This window comes from Camelus dromedarius, chromosome 10 (genome assembly GCF_036321535.1).
Source record: "Camelus dromedarius isolate mCamDro1 chromosome 10, mCamDro1.pat, whole genome shotgun sequence".
Taxonomy (NCBI): domain Eukaryota; kingdom Metazoa; phylum Chordata; class Mammalia; order Artiodactyla; family Camelidae; genus Camelus; species Camelus dromedarius.
This window is the reverse complement of record NC_087445.1, coordinates 2,844,249-2,868,933: the sequence shown is the minus strand read 5'-3', so window position 1 is coordinate 2,868,933 and position 24,685 is coordinate 2,844,249. Positions and strand designations below refer to the sequence as shown.

Here is a 24,685-nt window from a genome sequence, read left to right as displayed (position 1 = left end):
ATATAATCCTGATTAGTTATTCTTTAGTCTGTTGTTTAATAGATTACATTGATTCACTTAAACATGTTGAATCAGCCTTGTGTACCTAGAATAAATCCCAGTTAGTCATGGTATAATTCTTTTTATTCATTACTGGATTTGATTTGCAAGTATCTTGTTGAGGACTTCCGTGTATAAGTTCATGAGAGATGCGGGGACGTAGCTTTGTTTTTTGGGTGCCTTTGTATGTTTTGGTATTAAGCTAGTCTCACAAAATGAGTTCAAGAGTGTTCTCTCCTCCTCTATTTTCTGAAAGCGTTTGTGTAAATTGGTATTAATTCTTCTTTAAATGTGTGGTAGAATTCTCCTGTGAAACCAGGACTGGCCAGGGGATATCCCTGCAGATCTTGAAGCCATTAAAAAATACTGAAAGAAGCAGACGATGTAAATATGGAGACAGAGATTGGAGTGATGTGTCCACAAGCTAAGAAACGCCAGAGTCTGCTGGCAAGCGCCAGAGTTCAGGAGAGGCCTGGGACAGACGCTCGCTCCAAGCCCCAAGAAGGAACCAACCCTCCTGACACCTTTGGGCTTCTGGCCTCCTGAACTCTGAGACAGTGGGTTTCTGTTGCAAACCACACAGTTTGTGGTAACTGGTTACAGCAGCCCTAGAAAACTAATATGTCAGTCTTACCAAAAGTTCATACATTTTATGGATTTTTTTCTTTTTGAGGAACCAGCTTTTGTTTCATTAGTTTTCCCTAACGCTTTTCTGATTTCAGTTTCATTGATTACCGCTCTTGTCTTTTTTACTTTCTTCCTTCTGCTGATTCTGTTTAGTTTGTGAGAAACTGTCTTCCGAAGTGGCCGTATTGAGTTCCCAGCAGCAATGAAGGAGAGTGCCTGTTGTTCCACATCCCCAGCGGCATCTGGCGTTGCCAGTGTTCTCTGCATTTTGGCTGTTTTAATAGGTACGTAGTAGTATCTCATTGCTTCAGTTTGCACTTCCCTTAAGACATTGATGTGGAACATTTTTCATATGCTTATTTGTCATCTGTTATCTTCAGTGAGGTGTCTGTTAAGGTCGTTGGCCCATTTAAAAAATTTGGTTGTTCATTTTCGTTGTTGTTGTTGAGTTTTAAGAGTTCTTTGTATATTTTGGATAACAGTCCTTTATCAGACACGTCTTTTGCAAATATTTTCTCCAAGTCTGTAGTTTATCTTTTCATTCTCTTGATCATGTCTTACGTAGAACAGAAGATATAATTTTAGTGAAGTCTAGCTCATTAATCCTTTCATGGGTTGTGCTTTTGGTGCTCTATCTAAAAGGTCATTGCCAAACTCAAGGTCATCTAGATTTTCTCCTATGTTACCCCTAGGAGTTTTATAGTTTCGTATTTTAAATTTAGGTCTACAATCCATTTTGAATTAATCTTTGTCAAGGGCATACGATCTGTGTCTAGATTCTTTTTGTTTTTTTTGCGTGTGGATGTCCAATTTTTCCAACACTGCTTGTTGAAAAGATTATCTTTTTTCCATTATAATACCTTTGCTCCTTTGTCAGGGGCTAGTTGACTATATTTATTTGGGATTATTTCTGGGCTCTCTGTTCTGTTCCCTTGGTATATTTATCTTCTTTCACCAATACCACACTGTCCTGACTACGTAGCTTCATAGTAAGTGCTGAAAGTTGAGTATTGTCAGTCCTCCAACTTTGTTCTTCAATGTTATGTTGGTTCTTCTGGGTCTTTTTCCTCTCCATATAAATTTTAGAATTAGTTTGTTGATACCAGCAAAATAATTTGGTTTCTTACAAAACTAAACATACTTCTACATAAAACCAGCTTCTCACAAAACTTAACATATTTTTACATAAAATCCAGTGATTGTGTTTACTCAGAGGAGTTGAAAAACTTATCTCCCTGCAAAAACCTGCACACAGATGCTTATAGAAGCTTTATTCATAATTGCCAAAACTTGGAAGCAACTAAGATGCCCTTCAGTGGATGAATGAATAAATAACTGTGGTACATCCAGACAAAAGGACAGGGAGAATACATGGTTAAAAAGAAATGAGCCACCAAGACATGAAAAGACATAAAGAATCTTTTTTTTTTTTTTGCTCGATCTTTTGTCACTTTATCATTAACACATAGAGAATCCTTTAGTGCGTATTACTAAGTGAAAAGAAGCCACTCTGAAAAGGCTACATAATGTATGATTCCAACTGTATGACATTCTGAAAAAGTGAAAACATTGGAGAAAGTAAAAAGATACGTGGTTGCTGGGGAAGGAGGGGTGAATGCATGGAGCACAGAGGAATTTTAGGGCAGTGAAATTACTTGGTATGATACTATAATGGTGGATACATGTCATTATACGTTTATCCAAAACCATAGCGTGTACACCATCAGGCGTGAACCATAATGTAAGCTGTGCCCTTTGGGTGATAATGATGTGCCAGTGTAGGTTCAGCAGTTGTAACAAACACCCCACTCTGGTGAGGGATATTGACCACGGGGGAGGCTATGCATGTGGGGTGGCGGGGAGCAGAGGATATATGGGCTTTCCCAGTACCTTCCTCTCAATTTTGCTGGGAATCTAAAACTGCTGTTAAAAAAAAAAAAAGTCAAAAAATAGTTGCTAGAGTCACCTTTCAAGATTTTTATAAGTTAAATGATATAATATATCAAAAGTACTTTGCTCTGCACTTGGCATATGAGAAACCCTCAATAACTGGTAGCCAGTAAAGATAAATAACATGATAAGGCAGATGACAGCACAAGTACATGGCAGCTGGGTAATGCAAAACACAACAGGAAGGGTCGCAGGAAGTAGTGAGGAGAGGCTTCATGGGGGAAGTGGGCCTCCTCTGGCAATGCTAAGGCAAGCCTCAAGGTGGAGGTGGTTACAGCGTTCTAAACAGACAAGAGCTAATGTGCTGCGGTGAGGAGTCGGCCATGTGCCCGGCAGGCTAGAAAAACAAAAAGATTATCTGGAGGATCCAAGAGGTCTTGTATAGAAGTCATAGCAATGTCTTGAGAATCACTCCCTTATGAAGTCCCTAAAAATTCTGGATTATTTTTTTGTCTTTTTAAATGTATAGCTGAATTTTCAAAAAATAAGGGAAATCTTTAAATTCTAAAACATCTAAAAAGATGGATGCAGGCAAGTAATGAGCACTGAAGCCAGCTGCTACTCTGTGAGCAGTGTCAGCCCCTGACTGCCTGGAGCATTGCTTTTAAAGGGCTGCCCAAGGGTGATGAGGACAAGGGAGGTCTCATCAGAGACCAGGTAAACCTGAAACTACTTCAGTGGGTTACCTGTACAAAAAAAATCTAACCCCCTATAGGGACATGAGAAAAAAATTTGTCCTCTTTTGGTTTTAGCTCAGGGGTAAAAACATCCCTAAGAATTCAGAACCACAGCTCCTTATGGAGGAGTGTGACCTAAATTCACACTGCCCATATGTTTTGATCAACCTTGAACCAAGAATTTAGTTCAAGAGAACCAAGGTTAATAGGGCCTGAGATACATGGCTTATGCAAACTAAAATCCTGTCTGGAGGAATGTTCCTTTAACCAGGCTTCAAAGAATTTCTTTAGAGAAAATTATAAAGAACATGAGTCAATTTTTTTTTTCCAAATCAGAGAAGATGTGAGAAAACTAGGTACTATGAGGAAGAATCAGCAAAACAACAAATGGTAGAATAAAATCAGCAAAGACACCAAACATTAGTGTGATCACACACAGAATGTAAAATTATTATGTTGAATGTATTTAAAGAAATAAAAAAGGCTGTTAAAAGTACAAGTAAGGAAGAAGAGACTTCAAAATGACCAGGCAGGTTTAAAGAGGGAATTGATAACGAAATGAGCCTGCAAAGCAGACAGTGACATCCCTGTGGGGAGCCGCAAATGCCAGTTGAGGAACGTGAGACTTCGTGTGTAGACACAAGGGAACCACTGAAATCTTCAAACAGTGAGATGGACATATGTTAAATGGAGTTTAACTAGGGCTGATCTGGTAGCTGCCTGCGGAAGGGATTAGAGGGGAGAAGATGCCATAAAGATCAGTTGAATTCCACGGCAGGAGAGCCAGCGTGTTCTCCTGAGAAAGATGAGAATGAAGAGAATCTGTGGAAGTGGGGAAGACATGGCGATGGAGAAACGGACAGTATTTGGTGCCTGGTTGTCGAGAGAGTGGGGAGGATTCCAGCCTAAGCCTTAGAGCCTCTCAGTGGCATCTTGTAGTCCCTCCTCCTAGAACCTCCCCCAAGTCCACATCCCTGGGTTCATCCTCAGCTTCCACTTGGTCCTCACGACCTGGACATGAGCAGTGTGTGAGCAGAGGGGAGCACGTGACCCTTCCTGAGGCGTCAGGATGCGGTAAGCCTCCTACTAACCAAACCCACGTGGACCTGACACAACTCTGCTGACACTGGGTAATGATAATTGTGCATCAGATATTACAGAGCCCTTTCATACACCCTGACTCACTTTATCCTTGAAGCGATCCTTGAAGTGGGTTGACGAGACCTTATTACTTACCACTATTTTATGAGTTTATGAGCTGAGGCTCAGCGGTAGGAGGGAATGTTCCCCCAAAATCCCATAAGTTGTTCTGTGGTGAAGCCAGCACTAGATTCTCCCAGGCTAGAACTCTTCTAATTCTTCCACATCTTGGATGGGGCGATCTCAAGATGGAACCTACTGGGTTTTGTTATGTCCCATTGTGTTTGGGTCCTCGCATTGATGCAGGGCATAAAAAGAAGAGAAGTTGCTGGAAACTTCAGTCCTAACTAGTTCACAGCTATAAAGAGGAAACTGTCATGCAATGCATTTTGCAATTTCTCTGATGCTTTTGATCATAAGCTAGTAGAATATTGGGGGGGGGGGGCTCCAGTGTGGGGCAAGGGTTGAAAGAGAGGAATGGAGTTGCTTAGAGAGATACAGTTGTAAAGGGGGATAGCAGCTGAGTTTCTGACACTAAATTTTTTGGTGCCCTATGGTGTTAATTAGACATTTCTTTTCAACCTGATTGACAGTGCATTTTAATGAAGAAATAACAGAGCCCAGCAGAGCCTGGCAGTATGCTCTTTTCTTAGAATTTACAAGCTGGACTTCCCTTGGCAACCTACATCTGGTTTACTCTGCTAGTAAGTCTGTCAGTAGAACAATGCATAGGCGCTCTCGTTTCAATAGGTTTGCTGTTATTAAAGCCTTCTGCATTTTCCTCAGCTTCATTCATTAGGGCTGTTAAATTTCATCAAATTACTTTCCTCAAATTAAAAAAAAAAAAAAAAGCACAGTTTTGACCTGCCTGAATGAAAGTGGAATAGTGTGGAACTGTGCAAGCTTTTAAAGGAAGAGGCTGTATGTTAAGGGTTGTGTAGTGGAGGTTTCATGGAATTTGTTTCAAGTGTTTTTTCCCTCCCTTTAAATGGGATGTTTCCCAGAAAATTAGAACAAATTCTAAAGGATCCCCTAAGCCTCCTGTGACCACTTGGAAGCAGAAGGTCCCCACACATTAAATGCCTTGACCACCTCAGAGTGCTGATACTTGGCAAGTATTTTGGAACGCTTATTTTTTTTAAGATTTTACTTTTGTTTTATATTTTCAAACAGACGTAAAAAAAAAATAAGTACATCTTTATTTTTGACTTCTACCCAGGAGCAAATGTCCACCTCTACCAGAGACTAACAGGGATCCTTTGCTTTTCGTAGATGAGCCAGGTGACCGGGGAAGACAGACAGGAGAGACTGGGCTGACATGCCTCCCCGCTGCCTGGGGACAGGGTTGGGAGCAGGGGTGAACCTACAAATTGGGGGTTAAGTGACTCCAGTAGAGGCTGTAAAGGCAGAGAGCCAAGCAGATCATTACAAGCTTCTCCTCCAGGAAAATGGAAGCCATTTAAAAAATTCCGGGAATTGCTTGGAACATGCAGTATTCTTAAACAAAGGACCTTTGTGACATTCAGAATTACCGAATTTAGAAGAGGAAAAGACTCACACCTCACCTGCCTCCCTTCCCTTGGTCCACTGCCACTGCTTTGTCTAGATCAGTTTGAAAAGGCCCCCAGATTTGGAGTCTAACCACAGTCCTACATTTTTGTGAGAAGGGCAAATGGGTGTTGTGCCCTATTAAGTATTCTGCCCCTGTGCTATTTCCAGGTGTTTGCCCACCTGGCTTTCACAATCTTCAATTCTGTATTAAAGTTTCCTGAGGTTGGAAAAAAATGCTTGAATTCATACTTCACACAGACTTCTCCTATGGCTGCAGGCATATGATAGAAGAAAACCATAGCAAGAATAAAGTTAAAGCCTGGCTCAGTGACTTCTGCTCACATCTTATCGATTAGAACTGGGTTGCATGAACTGGCTTGGCTGTGAAACAAAGTGAGTGATTTCTGGGCCCAGTGCTGCCCTAGACAAAGTCATGGATTGGTGGCAAGGAACAAGGGAAGAATGGATATTGGATGGACACTGGCAGGTTCTGCCAACTCACCATCTTTTGGAAACTGGGGCATTTCTAATGTTAGTTTCTCGGAACCAGTTACGACAGCCCTAGGCTGTTGTAAAGCTCTTTTTATTTTTGAGGAGGGAAGTTAATTAGGTTTCTCTATTCATTTATAGAGGAGGTACTGGGGATTGAACCCAGGACCTCATGCGTGTTAATCATGCGCTCTACCACTGAGCTATACCACCGCACCTCCCCAACTTGGAGCGTTTTCGATGTTAAAACGCTAGTGTCATCTGCTTTGAAATTACTTTAGCAGTACTGTTATGGGCACTTCCTAGTGTTTTCACGGAACTTTCACATGCTTACACATCTGATTCATGAACTGCCTGATCCAGGAAGGGTCTTTTTCTCTGCTAAGGAAACTGATGTGCGTGGAAGTTGAATCACTTGCTCAAGGGTCCCCTGCTGCCCAGTCTGGGGGCTCTTCTTTCTCAAGAAATGAGCATAACAACACATAGTAATCTAGTTAACACTTAGAGATATGGGTTCTGTTATTATTATTATTCCATGTTTACAGATGAAGGTACAGCTTTCCCAAGGTCACAGCTGGTAGGTTACAGAGCAGGGACTGTAACCCAGTTCCGTCTAACCCAGAACCCTGTTCTCCTAGCTGCTCTAGGTATGATAATCTGTATGGTTTCCCGATTTTTCATCATTCAGATTGTCCTCTTTGGACGCTTTCTTATTTACTAATAGAAATTTTAGAATTCACCACCTATAACTGAAAAAGAATTCTGAATATGACCTGATGGTGAAAGAATACAACGAGACCATCACTTTCTCTGTTTGAGATATGACACTTTTATTAACGCATCCCAACATTTTATTGGCATTTTGGACAACTTGGTCCCCCTGATGGATATTCTGAGTTTGAAGTCTTCTAAATCCCCTAAGTCCTTGTCTCTTGAACAGTTGTTAAACTCGGCCTCCCCCATTCCAGAGTCCTACAAATGAGATTGGATGTTAGTCTTTAATACGTTGCCTTGTTTGAGGTCCCAGCCAGGGTGTGGAAACGCGTAAGGAATCAATAAAATATTCTGCTGGGTGTCCCAAGCAAGAGTCCCAAATGCTAATTATTATTGTTAAATGAGTGACTCATCTGAAAGAGTTTCCTTTTCAAGTTGCATCGCATCCTGTGGGAACTGTTTTAAGCAGACCACCCTGGACACAAACATTTTCATCTTCAAGCAGTCAGGCACCACTGCTGCGTAGTGAGAGATTAATTGTCTTCTCCACCCCACGGACGGGCGGCGTCACACCCAGCACGACGTGAGGGCTTCCGCGAGGCCCAGGGCTCCTGGGCCTCCTCCCGGTTCATTTCCAGAGGGGGCGAGATTGTATCTCTTCATAAAAGGGAAAGTTGAGCAGAAGAGAGAAACAGGGCTGAGCCACCCAACCAGTTTTCCAGCCGAATCAAAAACAGGCCGTTCGTAAACAAAAAAGGATTCTTTCAAATGGACTTTAAAAAGAGGGACACAGGGGATAAGACTTTGAATTAAAATGTTTTCAGTGCTGCTCTTAACGAGGCAGGATGACAATGAGACGAATTTCAAACAGCACTAGAGGAGGACACATCGAGAGCCTGGAATATGTGTGGCACGAGATTGGGAGAAAGGGCGTGAGACGTGAGACACGCAGGAATTCAAGTTAACTGGTCAATTTGCAGACAAATTGGTACAATGTAAATTTCACTGCTTGGAGGAGGGAGAAATCTCTTACTAGAAAAACAAACAAAAAACCCCAAAGCAGATCTTCACCTCTCTGTGTGTGTTTCCCTCTCTGCAGTGATGAAACTGCTGGCACTAATTTTCCAGGGAGACCAGAAAATATGTGTGGTGTGTTTTGTCTCCAGTGGCATCCTGGGTCACTGAGCACCGGCATTCAATGCGATTTGTTGATGGATAGAAGGAAGAATCGAACCTTTCAGCATCAGGGGGAGAAAGGAACCAGAACTCAGTGTCTACAGGAGCCCCCATGAACAATAATGTAGAAGGTTCAATCTTAAAGTTGCAGAAAACACCGCACCACAGGAGGAAGCGCCAGCACTCACTGGGAGAGAACTGGCCAGTTCGATTTTGCCTCTGGTGCATAAGCTCATGTTTGTAGAAGCTGAGTAACAAAAACAGTGTTCCATGTGGTGTTTGAATGGACCAGACCCGGGCTCTCCATGTCAATTGTGTGCAGAAAGAAAGGCCCAAACTGCAAACCAGGGTTGCCCAGAGAACTGGTGGGCTGGGGCGGAGGTGGGGGGGAATGGGGGCGGGAGAGGGGAAGCGCATTCTCTCTCTGCTTGGAGGGGAAACTCCACCAGCTCATTCCCAGCTGAGCGCAGAAAGGGGATGCATCCTGACACCCCCCTCCAGTTCCCAAGGGAACGGGAGGCAGCTTGAGCCCTCCCCCTTGGGGCCTCTGGGTTCACTGAATGCAGTGGCCTCTTCCCCGGGGCTGGGGTGAGAGTCAGGCTGCACCCTGCCTGGCCTGGCACACCTGGAAAAGCTGGTCTCGCCCTGTCCTTCCCGAGGCCGCAGGTGGAGTCCACACAGCACGTGCGCTGAGCCCATCTTCCTGGTCTTGTATAGGATGTTCAGAGGGAAGGAGTGAGTGGGATATGGTGCAACCCAGAGTCGGGCACAGGAGACAGGAATGGGAAGGGAAGATCCCCGAGCCCCTGCACTGTGCCAGGCCCGGGCTAAATACTTCCCAGCATTCTCTCCTTTATCCTCATTTGACGTGGAGGACAAGGAGGCTGGGGGGCAGTAAGCAATTCATGGAAGGGAGGTGTCTGCTCAGGAGGAAAGCAAGATTGCAGCCTGCGTCTGAGTCGTGTGGTCAAAAAGCCTTGCTGTGGGCTTTGACCTGGAAAAGCACCAGCCCTTGGCCTTAGGAAGTAAGTCAAGACTTCGTGTGTGATGGTGTCATTTCCACACACACAGGGGTGATCCTATCAGGCTTAAAAACCTTTAATACGAGAATATCCATTCTGAAGACCTTAAGAAGACTGATACGGTTCTCTTATGGATCCACATTCAAGAGAATGGACTTGTGATCTAAGCAGAAGAAATACAAGAGCATAAATCCTACATGACAACGTTGGAGCTGAATTATAATCCCCGGGACTTGGATTAATGCTGACTTCTAACTGGGCTTTTATTTTATTTCACTCACCTGGAAACAAACTAACCATCAAAAAAACAAAAAACAAAAACAAAACAAAACAAAAAACAAACAAACAAAAAACACAGAAACTTAAATACCAGAATTCTTATCTTTAGCATGAAAGGAAAGGCCAAAGTCTGAAATTAAACATTGTCCCAGGTTGGGATCCCTGGAGGCTGGCTCTGGGGAGATTTGCATCCTGGGGTTCTGTTGGAGAGGTTTCTCAGGATCTGCATCCTTGGAGGGAAGGGAAGCAAGCAGGACTGGGCAGAGGGAGAGGCTGAGCTGCAGGGCAGTCTCAAAAACGGCCTCAGCCAACCTCACCGCAGCTCTGGGGCTGGAAGTGCCCTCAAAGGGTTGGCGTTCCTCCCCCCGCCCCACCGCTCATTGGGTGTGAGCTGTTCGGAGAAGAGGTGTGAACTCGGGAAAGGTAGCTCTTCTGAACCAAAGGCAAATCATAGGGAGGGACTCAGTTAAAAGCTCTTGGCAGCCAACAGTCAGGACAGCTAGGGGAACCAGGGCCTCAGTCCTGGAGGGGACTCTGGGTGGTGTATTCACTGTACAGACTTACATAAATACCAAAGCCATCAGGCCAAGGTGGGACGTGTGGAACAAGACCAGAAAACAGGGCATTTCAAAATATCCCTCAGTTGACGATGCATGGTCTTCCCATGTTAATATTTCTGTAATTGGGATGCTATTTGTAATTTGGGTCAAAGTAGGCTTGCCAGTCCTTCCCCACCCTCCTACCTCAAAGCTGTTATGCAGTTGATGGTGGATATTAGAACAGAGGATCTTAGGAAATACTGTAATTAATTGACTGGCTGATAGCTAGGACTGTGAGGGTAAAGGGTACCACATTCTGCAAATTACTTAAGGGCTCTGGCTCCTTTCATAGCCAGATGGTAAATGCTCCTATCTCTTCTTTGCTGCTAAGCAGCGTGCAGTTTTTTAAATTTGTTTTTAGTCTGAACCTCAGAAAATAAGGAAACAACTAGATAAAGACACTTTGTTTCTGTAGGGCCTCTTGAACTAATAAACCACCTTATCGAATTTCTTCAGAATTTTTTCCAAATTGCTCCAGAAATCTCCCTAGAAAGTTGAACTCCATTGTTGGAAAAGAATAGTGTTGCCTTGTAAATAGAATTTAGAATCCACAACAGTTTTTAGGTAATTTTTATTTTATCAATGCAGGACACACATAATATTCATAAAGAGTGAAATAGTATTCAGCGGCCTGTGCCAAAACACAGTGGTTTCTACTCTCCTCGTCCTCCATTCCTTTCCTAGGGGCAACTACTTTTTTTAAACTATTTTTTCTGACATTTACATGTCTATGATTCTAACTAATATGTGTATGAAATGAATTATTTTGATTCTTCTGGTTCATCTACTGATTTCACACTACAGTAGAGGAACCATCCCCTCAGCCTTCCTTCCTGTGTCCCCCCATATAATGATGTCACAAATTTTAGAATTAGTATTTAGTGTTTACGTTGTTATAAATATTACTAATAATATATAAATATTACATAATACATAAATATTACATTATTATAATATTACTATACTAGTATTCCCAGCTGAGCATTGTAGAGTATTCTGATTTTTTCTTCCTTACATTTTCCCTCTTGGAAGTTAATGATTGCCTTTCTTTTTTTTTTTCATTGTATTATATTTCAAGTCTTTTTCTTCCCCTCCTCTTAACGGAGGTACTGGGGATTGAACCCAGGACCTTGTGCATGCTGAGCATGCACTCTACCACTGAGCTATACCCTAACCCCCTCTTTTGTTTGGTATTCACTCCTATACCTTTTAATAACCTCCTGGTCTTCCAACTTCCTCATGAAAGGATCTATCCATTCCGTTAATTTTCTTGGCGGTCCTACAGATCTCCATTCTCCCTTTATCTGGACCTATGTTACAGCTGTCATCCTGAGACTTCTTTTCTCTCATCTTTGTAATTGCTTTGCCTTTACCTGACATTGTATTCCTTAGTTCCTAGTTCTTACATCTTCTCAAGGGAGGAAAGGAAAGGGGTGGGGCAAAGAACAGATATGCACACATATTTATATACACACACAAATCACATGTTGTTTATCAAAGTATCATTTACACTCAGTAAAATGCACAGATCTGAATTGTATAGTTTAGTGAGGTTTGACAAATGAACATCCCTGTGTAAGATACAGAACGTTTGTATCCCCCAGAAAGTTTCCTTGTGCCACTTCTCACGCCACACGCCCCAAACAATCATTGATCTGATTTCCGTCACAATAAATTAGATTTGTTTTGCCAATTTTAGAACTTTATATAAAAAAGTATTTTTGAGGATCTGGCTTCTTTCACTCAGCATAATGTTTCTGAGATTTATCGATGTTGCATGTAGTTTGTTCCCTTTAATTGCCAGAACTGTATTTTTTTAATTGAAGTACAGTCAGTTACAATGTGTCAATTTCTGGTGTACAGCACAATGTTTCAGTCATACATAGACATACATAGATTCCTTTTCATATTCTTTTTCATTATAGGTTACTACAAGATATTTTGTTAATGCCGTCCAGTACTGTTTGGCTTTTAAAGCGATGTGCATGTGTTAGTTTGAGGACAATAAGCAGGTGGTACAATGGCAGAGGGCGTGGTGACAAGCGTGCTCCCCGTGCCTGTCCCTGAGCCCTGCTGTCTCTGTCGGGATTGGCTGCGCTTGGCTGGGCTCGCTCTTCACAAGCATCCTAGATGCTCCCTTCAACTCTATGCTATGCAGAAGTTCCTGTTTTCTATATCCCACGCCTTCCTCTTTCTTGGTTTACTTCCTCATTTTGGTGAAGCTTCTTGAGACGTGTTGTGTGTAGGAAATACACTTTTTGAAACCTGGAACATCTGACCTTGTCTTTTACTGTCATTTTTAATTGATAGTTTGTTGTACGTAAACTCTAGATTGGAGATTATTTTCCTTCAGATTTTCCTTGAGGCATTGCTCCATTATTTTTAGTTTCCAGCGTTATTTTTGAGAAGTCTAAAGGCATTTTCACGTCTGTCAGATTGTGACCTTAAAAACCAATCTCTGGAATATTGGAGGTTCTTTTTGGTTCACTGTGTTCTGAATTTCACAATGTTGGGATTTGGTGTGGGTTAATTTTCATCTGTGGGGCCAAGCCTTTTCCATCTAGAAATTTGTATCCTTCGGTTCTGGGAACGTTTGTCATGTTATTTTTACTGTTAATTCCCTCTCTTCTATTTTCTCTATTCTTATTCTCTGGAAGAGCAATTATTTGGATGTTGGTTAACCTGAACTTTTCAAGATCTTTTCCCAAGGAATCCAGACTCAATAGAATGGCCTGCTCAATTGGAAGTGGTCCTGATGGACTTCTCGGGTGGTTTCCTGAACTGAGTACTCAGTGGGTCAGCAGGGAATAGGTGAGGAAAATCCTCCTGGTTTTCAGAACTTTAATTGACACAGCTCATGTCACCTTTCCCTGAAAGGTGACGTTGCCTGGAGGAAGGATCTTTGTTGTTTCATAGGCAGTGGCTGTTCATTTGGACAAATGGTCAGAGACTTGGAAGGACCTGGTAACAAGGAGGCTTGGGGAAGAAGACTGGAAATGGACTTCTTTGCAGTAGTATGTGAGAATATTTATATCCCATGTGACTGGCCACCCCAAAACCCCCATCACAGAAGAGGCTACAGATATGTAGGTGGACAGATGACCCACCCTGCGGACATTAGCTTCTTTCCATAGCCTCTCAGTTGCTTACTCAATGGGCTTTTTAAAGAACTGGCCCCAGTAGCAAGAAAGAAGAATGAACTAAACCATGTCACTTCTCCACACCAAGGCCGATCACGTGATTCCTGAGTGCCTAACCTGCCAGCAGCAGTGGCCATTCCTGAAACCCTGCCAGGGTATCAAGCCACCAGTGAGGCTTAAAACAGCAACAGAAATTTATTCTTTCACATTTCTGCAGAATAGAAGTCTGAGATCAGGGTGAGGCACAGCTGTACCCCCTCTGGAAGCTCTGGGGAAGAATCCGTTTCTTGCCTTGCCTAGCTTCTGATGGTTGCCAACATTCCTTGGCTTATGGATGCATCATTTCAGTCTCTGCCTCTGTAGTCACATTGCCTCCTCATCTGTGTGTGTGTCAAATCTCTCTTTGCCTACTTCTCATGAGGGAATCTGTGGTGGCATATAGCGCCCACCTATATAATCCTCTCACCTCAAAATCCTTCATTTAACAGTATATGCAAATATTCTTTTTCCAAATTGTGGAAATTATTTCTGTACTTACCACTTTTTACAGTACTTTCAACACATTGGACTGCTTTAAAATGCTTATTGACTTTCATAAAGGGAATAATTTTTTATTAGTAGCTCATGGGCTATTTTTTGTGCTAAATTGTTCTTATTTCCAAAATAATATTTGGAAAACACTACAAGTATGAAGAATACAAAAATCACTCTAACTCCGATAACTATACTTCTGGTGTATTTCCTTTCAGTTTTGTATCTGTGTGTGTGTTTCAAATAAATTTTGATCATGTGGTTTTGAGAAAAGTAATACACATGCATTGAAAAAAATTTGGAAAAGTTAGAGAAGAAATTTTAAAAATCCATAATCTCAGTAGCTAGTGGAACCCTTCCTGCTTTAATCATCTTGCATCTTTATAAACTTCTTTATAAACTTCTTTATACACCCCAAGCGAGGCAGCTTTGTAGCTGTACATTTAAAACAAGAGTTACTGAGGCATTTCTCCACTTCAATGAAGCTGGGAAATCAGACAGGGTCTCCCTCACTCAGTCACTGAAGGAAGCTGGAGCCGCATAATAAGGGTCTGCAGTGGCATGTATAATTAAGGGGGTATGTTGGTAAATGTATCATGAGCAAAGAAAAAGTAGAAGATCTAAGGAGCCAGGCAAGATGGATTGCTTCAAAGCAGACTGCTTACCAAGTGGGGCCTATATCATGTTGTGCAAAAGAACCTTAGCAAAGAAAATCATATTGTTGAGGACCCAAAGGGTGTATTTACATGTATACATTTATTTAAAATCCCTTGAATGGACATCTGATTTGTGTTACCCTCTTTCAGTTTCAAAATTTCCATCTGGAATGTTACCTCAGCAAACCAAACCAAACCATGCTAGGTCCAGTTAGTTTGAAGTCTAATTAATTTTTTTTCCCATTACCAGAAGGCAATCTTGGACTAAGATCTTTAAAAATATTATAATCTTTCTGTAGGCATATGTATCTTTTTCAATCAAAACAACGTACTTTACGACAAAACAACGTAGTTTACGACAGACTCTTTAAATGAAATTCAAACTTCCGTGAGCGTTTATGTAGTAGGTGGCAGATGTTCCGTTCTAAGTTAGTTAGAAAACTGAATATTTTCTCCAGTCCATTAAACTGCATTTGGTGCCTATGATGCATCAAAACAGAGAAATGAAAAGTGAAAATAAATTCAGATTGAGCATTTACCATCCCAGTGACAAATACATAAAAATAGTTAGGTGCTTCAATGTCTGAATCAAAAATCCAAAGGTATAGACAAAAGATATAGATACAGACAGTACACTGGACTGACTTTCAACTTTTCATTAAATTGTTTGTTATATAGACCAGTAGATGCCCCAAATTTAGATTGGAGACAGAATGCAGCAAGGAACTGAGTCCAGCTACTTCAGGGCAGATTGATTTCTTCTTTCCATAATTCTCAAAACCGTCCCTCGAGCTTGTGCTCAAAATGTTTTTTGACTGAATGATGAGTGAATGAATGAGTACGTGTGAGCATATGGAGCCGTAGCCTGTGCTGTAGGTTGTAAGTTGTAGCCTCTGTGCTTTGCTGAGTCACTGATTTTAGGACTGTGTTGACAAAAAAAAAAAAAAAAAAAAGCTTTTAAAATATAAAATTACAATCAAATCAATAAATCAACAGCTTTACTCAGGAATCTGTGCTAGGTGTTGTGGCAAACATAAAGATGATGAATCTTCACATGGGGGACATGTTGGGATGAGATTAAGCCACAAGCAAACATTAAGTGCGTTTGTGAATACTGAGAGCCATAGGAACATTGAACAGCTTTTAATTGAGAACTTGCCCTACACTGTTGTATCAAAATAAAAGCAGCTTCCAGTTGCTATTATTTTGACACATTTCCCTCCCTTTCCCTCCACCGTCGCCAAGCATTTCTGCCTAATTGCTATACATTGAGGTCAGGCTTACATGAACAGCTGGATGAGACCTAACCTAAAGTTTTGGTTGGATCAATCCACCAGCTCTACTGACCCCAAATTATAGAGATGATATTTACCATTCACCATATTAATCATTCTGGCTAGATGTTAAAATCATGCTTTATTTACTGGAGCACACACATTTAGCCCAAGGGGTAAGTCTCACCTAAAGTGGGGTAAAGTAAAAGTTTCACATTCTCCATCAGTGTGACTCTGAAATAATAAACAATTGTGATAATAAAATGTCAAGCCAGAAGCATCTTCATGTCTGGGGTGATGGTGGCTGCCTGAATCCAAATCTCTCTCCACGTATCCTCATACATCTGTTTCCCAAACACAAAATCACCAAGTAGTGCAAATAAAACCACAGGTGGCCCATGCCTTCAGCATTACTAGTATGCGGAGAATACCATGACCTTCAAATTACCTGCACATAGAGAAATAAACACCAGTTGCAGGACAGTCCCACCACCACTGCAAGCGTGTGGATGCTGAGCATAGAGAGAGGGAGACTTAAGTGACCCACAAAAAATAAGAGAGGAAAGTGAAAGACAGACGAAGCACAGGCAAAAATCACCCCAGAAAAACCTAACAGTAAGTGTCAAAATACTGAACACACGCCTGGACTGAGTCATTCAGAGCACTAGCTACAGCAGAGGGGCTTAAAACAAACAGCCCTGGAAGTGGAAAACTTGAAGAAGCACTGCTGCTTCAGTGGAAAAGTCAGATAGAGAAGTGGTGTGGCCTTGAGGTTGCTGCCATGAAGAACAAGAAGAAAATAAGAGAGAGAATTAAAGATCATGCAAAAACAAAAGAGAAACATGATGTTTAGGGGACATAATGGCTCATAGGACTGATAGCATCTCTTCCTAACCCTGTGTTCAGTGACATGCCATTGGTAGCTTGAAATTCGCCATAGAGGGAGTATATATGCCACAGAAACTCTCAAATGCTACAGATCAGGATAGTTTCTTCCCCTGGGGATCTGATTGTTAAACATTTATCAGCACACTGTTGCACCAGTCAGTACCCCACCACCACCACCACCATAACTGCCAACAATGTCATCCGTTTAAGAAACTATACTTCAGTAATCTAGCATAAGAAGGCACTCTAGGAACACTGCCTACAAAATGCCTAGAAATTGAAAAAAATCAAGCTGACTTCCTATAAAACAATTACAAGAAGAAAACAGAAAATGTTAATCATAACATTTGAGCTGATGAAAATTCCCTCCTCCCCGCAAAAAACACTATTGGCAGAGCAGAAGAAAACTTAACACAACCCTCCAAACTGAATTAAGTACCCAAAAGCAAATATATGAAGATAGATTTTTTTTAAATATTTGAAATCATAAATTGAAAAAATCCTAAGGATAGAAGTAGATGCAAAACAGGAAGAAACACAATATGAACTGACTGAACTCAAGAAAGATGTTAAGAAAAAATAACACATCTCAGAAATTAAGAATAAATTACAAGTCCCAATGGAGAATATATTTCAACATAAATTTAACAAGAGACATTGAAGAAGGAGGCAAACAACCAAGAGACTCAAAATAAGATAAAGAAGTTAAAAGGGTCCAAGAGAAAGTGGCTGAAATGGAAGGTCCAACACATGAATAATTGTAGTCCCTCAAGAAGCAGACAAAATACTGGAATGGAACTAGTATTTAAATTTATAATCCAAGGCAACTTTCTGGAAATAAAAGAAAAATTCAGTCTATATATAGAATAGGCCTACTGTGTAACTGAAAATTGACGTGAGACAGGGATTCCCAAGATATATCCTAGTAAAACTACCGGACTTTAGGACAAAGGAGAGAAATCCTTAGAGCCCCCAGGCAAAAAGACCCAGTTACTTGTAGGAAAAAAAAAAGTCAGGCATGGCATGAGCTTCTCCTGAGCCCTACACAAAGTAAGGCAACAGTGAAGCAGCATTTTCATGATCCTCAAGGGAAGTGCTAGTTGAGAGTTTTATACCCATCTGAGCTATCCAAGCCGTGGTATACTGGACAGAGGCTCTTCCTGAAGAGTATACGAGAGAATGAGCTTCATTCCACTAAGTGATAATAGGGGAAACTTCAGCGAGATAACCAATGGTGACCACTTAATGTAGCTAATTGTTGAGCTAGGAGTCAAAAAAAGGAGGGAATATAGGTGATGAGCATATAAAAATTGTATTTTCTGACAAAGATAAAAAAACACAACTAGAAAATGGAAGACACAGGACAAAGATAGGGGAAAAGCAGAAGAAGATTGTTGCCTGTTGTAGTATAAGTCGGAGTCAGATGATACCACTGATGGTTCAGATAATAAAAGGGTAAGTAAGGAAAAAGGAGTAGGGGGAACTACAAAATACATAAATACAAAGGCAATAATTAGAACAAAAAAATTCTTAAATACCAAAAGAAACTTATAATAAATATAGGTGATACTCTAAATAGGGAAAGAAGCACAGTAAATATGATACATTACACATGGTAATTATAACATAAAATTGAGACCTAACATATGTCAGATGGTTGATGTGAATAGCTCTAACTCACGTATATTTGAAAAGTTCTTCAAATTGGCTTATGCAGCACAACCAACTCTTTGCTGTGATCAAAAGACACACCTGATCAAAACACAGTGATTCAAAGAGTAAAAATAAAAAGATGGGCAAAGATTTACCAGACTAATGGAAACAGTAAGAATTCAAGGGTTGTTATGGTGACTTAAGATGATGGAATTTAAATCAAAAGTCATTAAACCAGAGAAAGAAAGATGCTTATAAAAGTGAAAACCACAATTCATAAAGGACTGGAACCTGTTATAAAGAAAATTACTGGGATAATTGTCAAAATTGCAATATGGACAACTGTAGTTTAGATAAAAGTATCCTATCAAAGACATATTTCCTGAATAAGAGAATGCTCTTATTCTCAGGAAATACACACAGAATTATTAAGATGTAAAGGTACATGATGTATGCAACTTACTTGCAAATAGCTAAAAATAAGTAGTGAATCTGGGTAGAGAGCAAAAGGGAGAGCTTCACATGATTCTTTTACAAGTTTTTGTTAAATTTGAAAGTACTTTTCTAAGAAGGCAAATTGTATGCATTCGTTAAAACTCATCAAATGGGTCAACTTTATATTTGTGCATTTTACCGTATGTAAATTTTACCTTAAAAATTCCACAAACCATAAATGAATGTTGAACTCTAATTAACAGATGTATGCTGAAGTGTTTAAAGGTGAGATGTACTGATGTCAGCCAGTTAAAAACACTTGAAGAATAAGATGACTCGATGGACAGGTAGGAGCAACAGATAGATGGTTACCAATGTGAAAAAAGCAAATACGGCAAAATGTTAGTTACAGAATGTAGGTGATGGGCATATGAGCGTAACTTTATGCCATGCAGACTTTATAAATCGCTAGAGGGCGGATTAGATTTTCCACTTCCCAGCACTTTCTCTTCTTTCTTAGCCTCTGTTAGACTCTAACATCCGGTCCAGTCACATAAAGTCTTGGAAACACCAGGAACCGCCACCATTGTCTCACCTGAGTCCTGACGCTCTATGGATGAGCAAGTTTGTTCACTAATCAGACCAGCTCTCACAAATCTAACTCCGATTTCCTTTTTCTCTACTTGTAATAAACTAGGCAGAGACTCCTCATACCTTGAATTTGCTTCCTTTGCAGACACAAGTGCATCACACACACACACACACACACACACACACACACACACACACACACACACACACACACACACACCTGTCTTCGCTGGGTGAGGCAAAGCCAGTTTCCACTGCGGTGAAAGTCTGGTTCTGGTTTATTTTTTAGGGTAAGAAAAAAGCCATTAAAATTCTCTCTGATGGTTGAATCAGTCCTTGTGGGGGGAGGGGAGGGACAGAGCCAAGGGAAGAAATTTCCTGGTAAGCAAAGCCCCACTTAAAAATTTTCCCTTTCTTTCTTTTTGTTTCTCCTTTTTTCCCTCTTGAAGCGGCTCTCTCTGGAGTCAAAGCATTTTACAAAAACAAACCACTCCAAAGCTTTCAAGTCCAGGGAAAGCTCGAGCAAAGTTAATTAACATGAAGGTTCTCACAAAAGTTAATTAACATGAAGGGACTCACAAAAGCTGTCTGTTGGCATCTGCTCGCCTCCCATGTGCAGTGGTCCCTTTGTCTGACGGCAGACTCCAGCCCAGCCCTGCCTGCCTTGCAGCATCTCCCAGAGCCCAGGCTGCCTTCGTTTCTCCCAGCGCGCACGTCTGCATCCTCTGCAAAGTTACACGACGTTGCAGGAGGCTCCTTGCTTCCGTGGTGAATGAAGGCTGCTTGCAAGAAATCCCTGAAGAAACTAGTTTTTAGAACGCTAGTTTGAAAAGGAAGAAGGGGAGAGGGAAAGCGGAGAGAAAGCAAATGGGGAAGGAAGATAATACATCTCTTTTTTAAAAAGTCCTTCCTAATAGAAAGATGGTTTTTTTGCAGAGTAATTAGAAAATACAGGTACGCACAAAGTATAAATTACTCTAAACAATAGTAAAATAAAATAAAATAAAATAATAATATAATGCAACATATTCAGTTGTAATATATAATAATTATCAAATAATATTACATTAATATCAATACGTAACATTGAATACTATTTGTATGAATAATATAATGAAAATGGCTCACTCTCTCTGACTTGGCCTCTGTACTATATAAAGATACTTTTTTTCCAGAAATATACAATATACCCCTTTTTGTAATCTGCTTCTTAATTAATCAGTAGATCAGGGACTTTTTCCAATGTCAGTAAACATTGGTCTCTGCAGACTCACAAGGGTTTTTCTGATCGCCCAGATAATCACATTGTCTGAAATAAATATGTATATAGGTTTTGCTCTGTCATTTATCAGGCCTCTTATATGTATACAGCCAAATATACTGTATGCGTGGTATTTGTTGAGTAAACCACCTAAGAAAGGTTATTTCTCTTAAAGGCTTACTGTGAGGGTTCTCCCCTAGGAAGAAGGATACAGTTGTGTCACAAAATCCTTTTGTTTAGATTTACCAATTTTGAAGTTCTGCCTCATTTATTTAGAACTTTGATATTGGGACTGTTTGCTGGGAATGGTGATTTGATTCCCCTTAGAGACTCTAAAATGTCTGTTTCCAAGTTCCTAATGGTTATGAAGGAGTCATACTGACACAGGTGTAAATCTGCCTTTGTTCAGGAACTGCCCACAGTGGACGGTCATGGTCCTTTGACAGCTTCGCACTGCTGCATTGGTGTGTCTGCCCAGAAGTTGGCCCACGTGTGCTCACTGAGATTTCTGTAGGAATTCTGATGTCTAGGGCTGATGTAATAGGACATAAAGACCCGAGGAAGGCTTGATTGTCATTGCAGATATTTTCAATTATCATTGCCAGAAGTTTGGGGTTTTTTTTCTCCAAATGCTTCTTTTTGCATTCTGTTAAATTCCAAGTGTCGCTAAGATCACTGGGTTTAATTGTCCAGTAACTGCTTTGCTAGCTTCCATAGACAGAAGCGTTTTGAAGTGACTGGCTCAGGCAGAAAGGAGGGCTGTCCATACTACAGCCTCCCCAATGCCCGGAGTGATGTGGACAGACTAGAAACAGAGCTGGTTGTTTTTATTTTCTCCTGTATAGGCTGTATCAGAAAATCCTGCAGCTGATGACAACAATGGAAACTGTGGATATAATAGGTAAATGCAAATTTAGAGACCAGAAATATTGCTAGACAAGTCCCAGACAGAAAAGAACCCCCAATCTGAAAAGATAAGAAAGACCATTTCGGATCATGTGAGGAAGTGTGCCGGGGGGTGAAAAGTGTGAACTGACTTTGAATCCTGGCTTTGCTCCCCAATGGCTGAAGGCTGTGGTACCTGTAACAGCTGTATATTACTGTGGTGGACTGGTGCCCAACAGCCATTCCACCCGGCTTATATTTCAGAGGTGAAGAAATAAAAACTGCCCAGACTCCCTTGCAGCTAGAGATTAGAACGTGGTTTGGTCCCACCCATTCAGTGCAGTCAGAGAAAGTAGAAAGCGGAAGTGAGTTTTGGGGCCATATTTGGGTTGTTTCTGCTGTTTCTCCTGGGAAGTGTGGTTGTGGTGGTGTGGTTCAGAAGTTTTCCAGAACCTTCTAGCTTGACTGGTGGCTTCTTGATCTTAAAAGAGGTGAAATTCTCTTGGTAAAATATTCCTATGGCATTGGCATTGCTCCTCAAAACTCAGCCCAGTTTTTTTCTCCAGTCTTCTCAAGAATTCTGTTTCTATTCTCATTCACTCATTGCCTTTGAATCTCTCTTTGCTAAACCAGCAAGAATGGATTCTGTTCTTTGTAATGGAGCCCGCAGAGCTGCTTAACCTCTCTGTGATGGCTTCTGCTGTGTCTCTTCATCTAGGCTCAACTGCAGTCCCCAGCGTTCTCTTTCCAGTGTGTTTCCAGTTAGGGTCATTTTCTCTCCAGACTCGGAGGGTGGAAGGGAAGCAGGCCATTTTGTAACCTGCACACACCTTCTCCCAGGTGTTCAACCAAACACTAGCATAGGTGCTGCTGCGAAGGAATTTTGCAGATGTGATTAAAATCCCTATTCAATCACCTTTAAGTTGATTAAAAAGAAGATTATCATGGGTGGGCCTGGCTTAATCAGTTAGAAGACCTTTTTAGTGCTGCGTTTTAGCGCTCTGTCCTGCTCATTTTGAGTCTCTATCAAAGTCATATTTGTTGGGTTTGTTTGGTGAGATAACTTAGGGCTTGACAGATATTGAGCAAGAAACTGGTTTTCCAGCTAGTATTACTGCTACCGAGGGTGGAGCTCCACCACTGGCACACGTCTTTTGGAAGGACTTCCATTGACATTGATGCTGAGAGGGTCTGATTCCAGTGAGGATGAGAGAGGACAAGCCTTCTTATGGGAGGGAGAATGAGAACAAAGAGGAGGAAACTCAGGAAGGGGTCAAAGTTGACCGGCCAGGACTTCCTAGGCAGGGGGGTTTGTTAGGGCAAGCACACGCATGCATGATGGGTGTCTTCCAGTCCAGGGTGGATGCAGGTTACGTCCTCAGCAGTGGAAGAATAATTCATAAATACAAGGATCCTCCCTTACTTACACTTTGAAAATCCCACCTTAATTGTGTGCACCTTATGATTACAGGCCATTAGAGACCATTACATTAGTAAACGAACTAGGAGATTTCAATCGTGCAGTGCAAACTCTTGTGAAATGCAAACATGGTTTCACATATTAATTGCTTCTAATTAAGGAGGAACATTTTAGCCAATTAGCTTTTGGAATTTAAGTGTAAGCAGAAGGCTAATTCAGAGATTTGCTAATCGCTTCCCCCACGGCAGCTGTTTGCCGTTAGTGCAGACATATACTCTGTGTGCATAATTATGCATACACCTGCGGTGGCCGAGAGGCCCAGAACTCTCTTGTTAGAGGAGTTGTGTAGACAGCAGTCACCCATTCTTTTGAAATTATCATGTAAAACAACTGGGGAGGAAATGAGGACAGTAAGAGAGTAAGAACGTCAGACCGAACCAGATCCCTGTTCTGCATCTCACTTGACTGCTGGAGGTGCTGGCTGGTGTTGGGCATGCCATGCCTTCTCCAGATTTCCTGGGTATAAGAGGACAGCAGTCTCATACAGCTCTAGTCTCCCGTGATTCATAGCCAACTCCTGTGATCCATGAAAACCTCCCATGATTCCACGCAAGGTGGGCGCTGTAGACACAAAGATAAAGCATCCGTTGATATTAGGGCCAAGCGAGCTTCCTGACACTTCAGCTGTCAACATACAAGTATTCTGGGCTGGCAGCTGCTCTGCAGCCCATGGGTGTCCTGAAGGAGAAGGTCTTTGACCAACTCTTGGCGATCTGTTCCGTGCTGTCTTTTTCAGACCTCTTCCTCATTTTATTCTTTTCTGTGGTATCGGCATCACTTTCTGGACCCCTGGCCATGTCTCCTCTGGCGGGCTGCTGTTCCCCTCAGTCCACAGCAGGGAGCCTCCTGCTCTTCTCTGTTCCTGCCTCATCTTGCTTCTCCTCTTGCTCAGAAGAGGCTCTCAACAGGAATCCACCTACTGCTGCTGCTGATTGAACTTCGTAATTATGAAGATTATTCTTTTGGCATCTTGACTTGGGCTTTAAGCTGCAATCCTCATTATTATATAATAACTCACCAGTCAGAACTTGCTCATCAATTTCTCCTCATCTACGTGATTTTTTTTCTTTATAAAAATAAAACAGGTTCTTATCCACCAGCCCCCATTCCACAAAAATACAAGCTGGTGTCCATTGTGTACAAAGATGGTGCTTTGGGACAGAGGCATTTCCTGGGCTAGCTTTAGTGTGAGCTCTTACCTGACTTGACTTTTTTGCCTTGTTGGGAGCTTACATCACACTCCTGTACCCTCAAGTCCCGTGGGTAGGAAGCAGCTGAAGGAGGAGAACACTCTCCAGGAAAAAGAGGGATGTAAAGGGGTTTAACTGACTTTGAGAAGGACATGGCTGCGGATGCCTCTTCTGATGGACACGGCTCACCGGGGTGTGTCTCATTCTCAGAGCAAGAGCTACCTCTGCAAGGCTGGCTCCCTTCACAGCATCTCAGCTGAAAGGGCTCGTTCCCTTTGCCCCAAGAAAGGAAATCCCTAAGGAGTGCGGGCAAGCCAATGATAATAAATACGCCCTGCCATGTCGGTCGTGTTGCTTCGGCCACGCCAAGCTGATTTGGGGTTATCTCTATAGCTCATTTCTTTTTGTAACACTGCCGCGGGTCCCTCTGTTTTCCTG

The 24,685-nt window shown here is 41.6% G+C and overlaps 1 long non-coding RNA gene and 1 other non-coding gene across 3 annotated transcripts in view; one reads left to right on the top strand and one right to left on the bottom strand.

Moving 5' to 3' along the window:
* The window catches only part of LOC105084689 (uncharacterized), a 63,091-nt gene that overhangs the window by 35,665 nt on the left and 2,741 nt on the right, over positions 1–24,685 (top strand). The window contains exon 5 of one of the 2 annotated variants that reach the window (XR_004135272.2): positions 820–950. The exons of the other annotated variant lie outside the window; for it this stretch is intronic. This is a non-coding gene — a long non-coding RNA (uncharacterized LOC105084689). The remainder of the gene's footprint in view (positions 1–819; positions 951–24,685) is intronic. 2 annotated transcript variants of the gene reach the window in all.
* On the bottom strand, positions 6,615–6,686 carry TRNAV-AAC (transfer RNA valine (anticodon AAC)). Its single transcript has one exon. It is a non-coding gene; the product is annotated as a tRNA-Val (tRNA).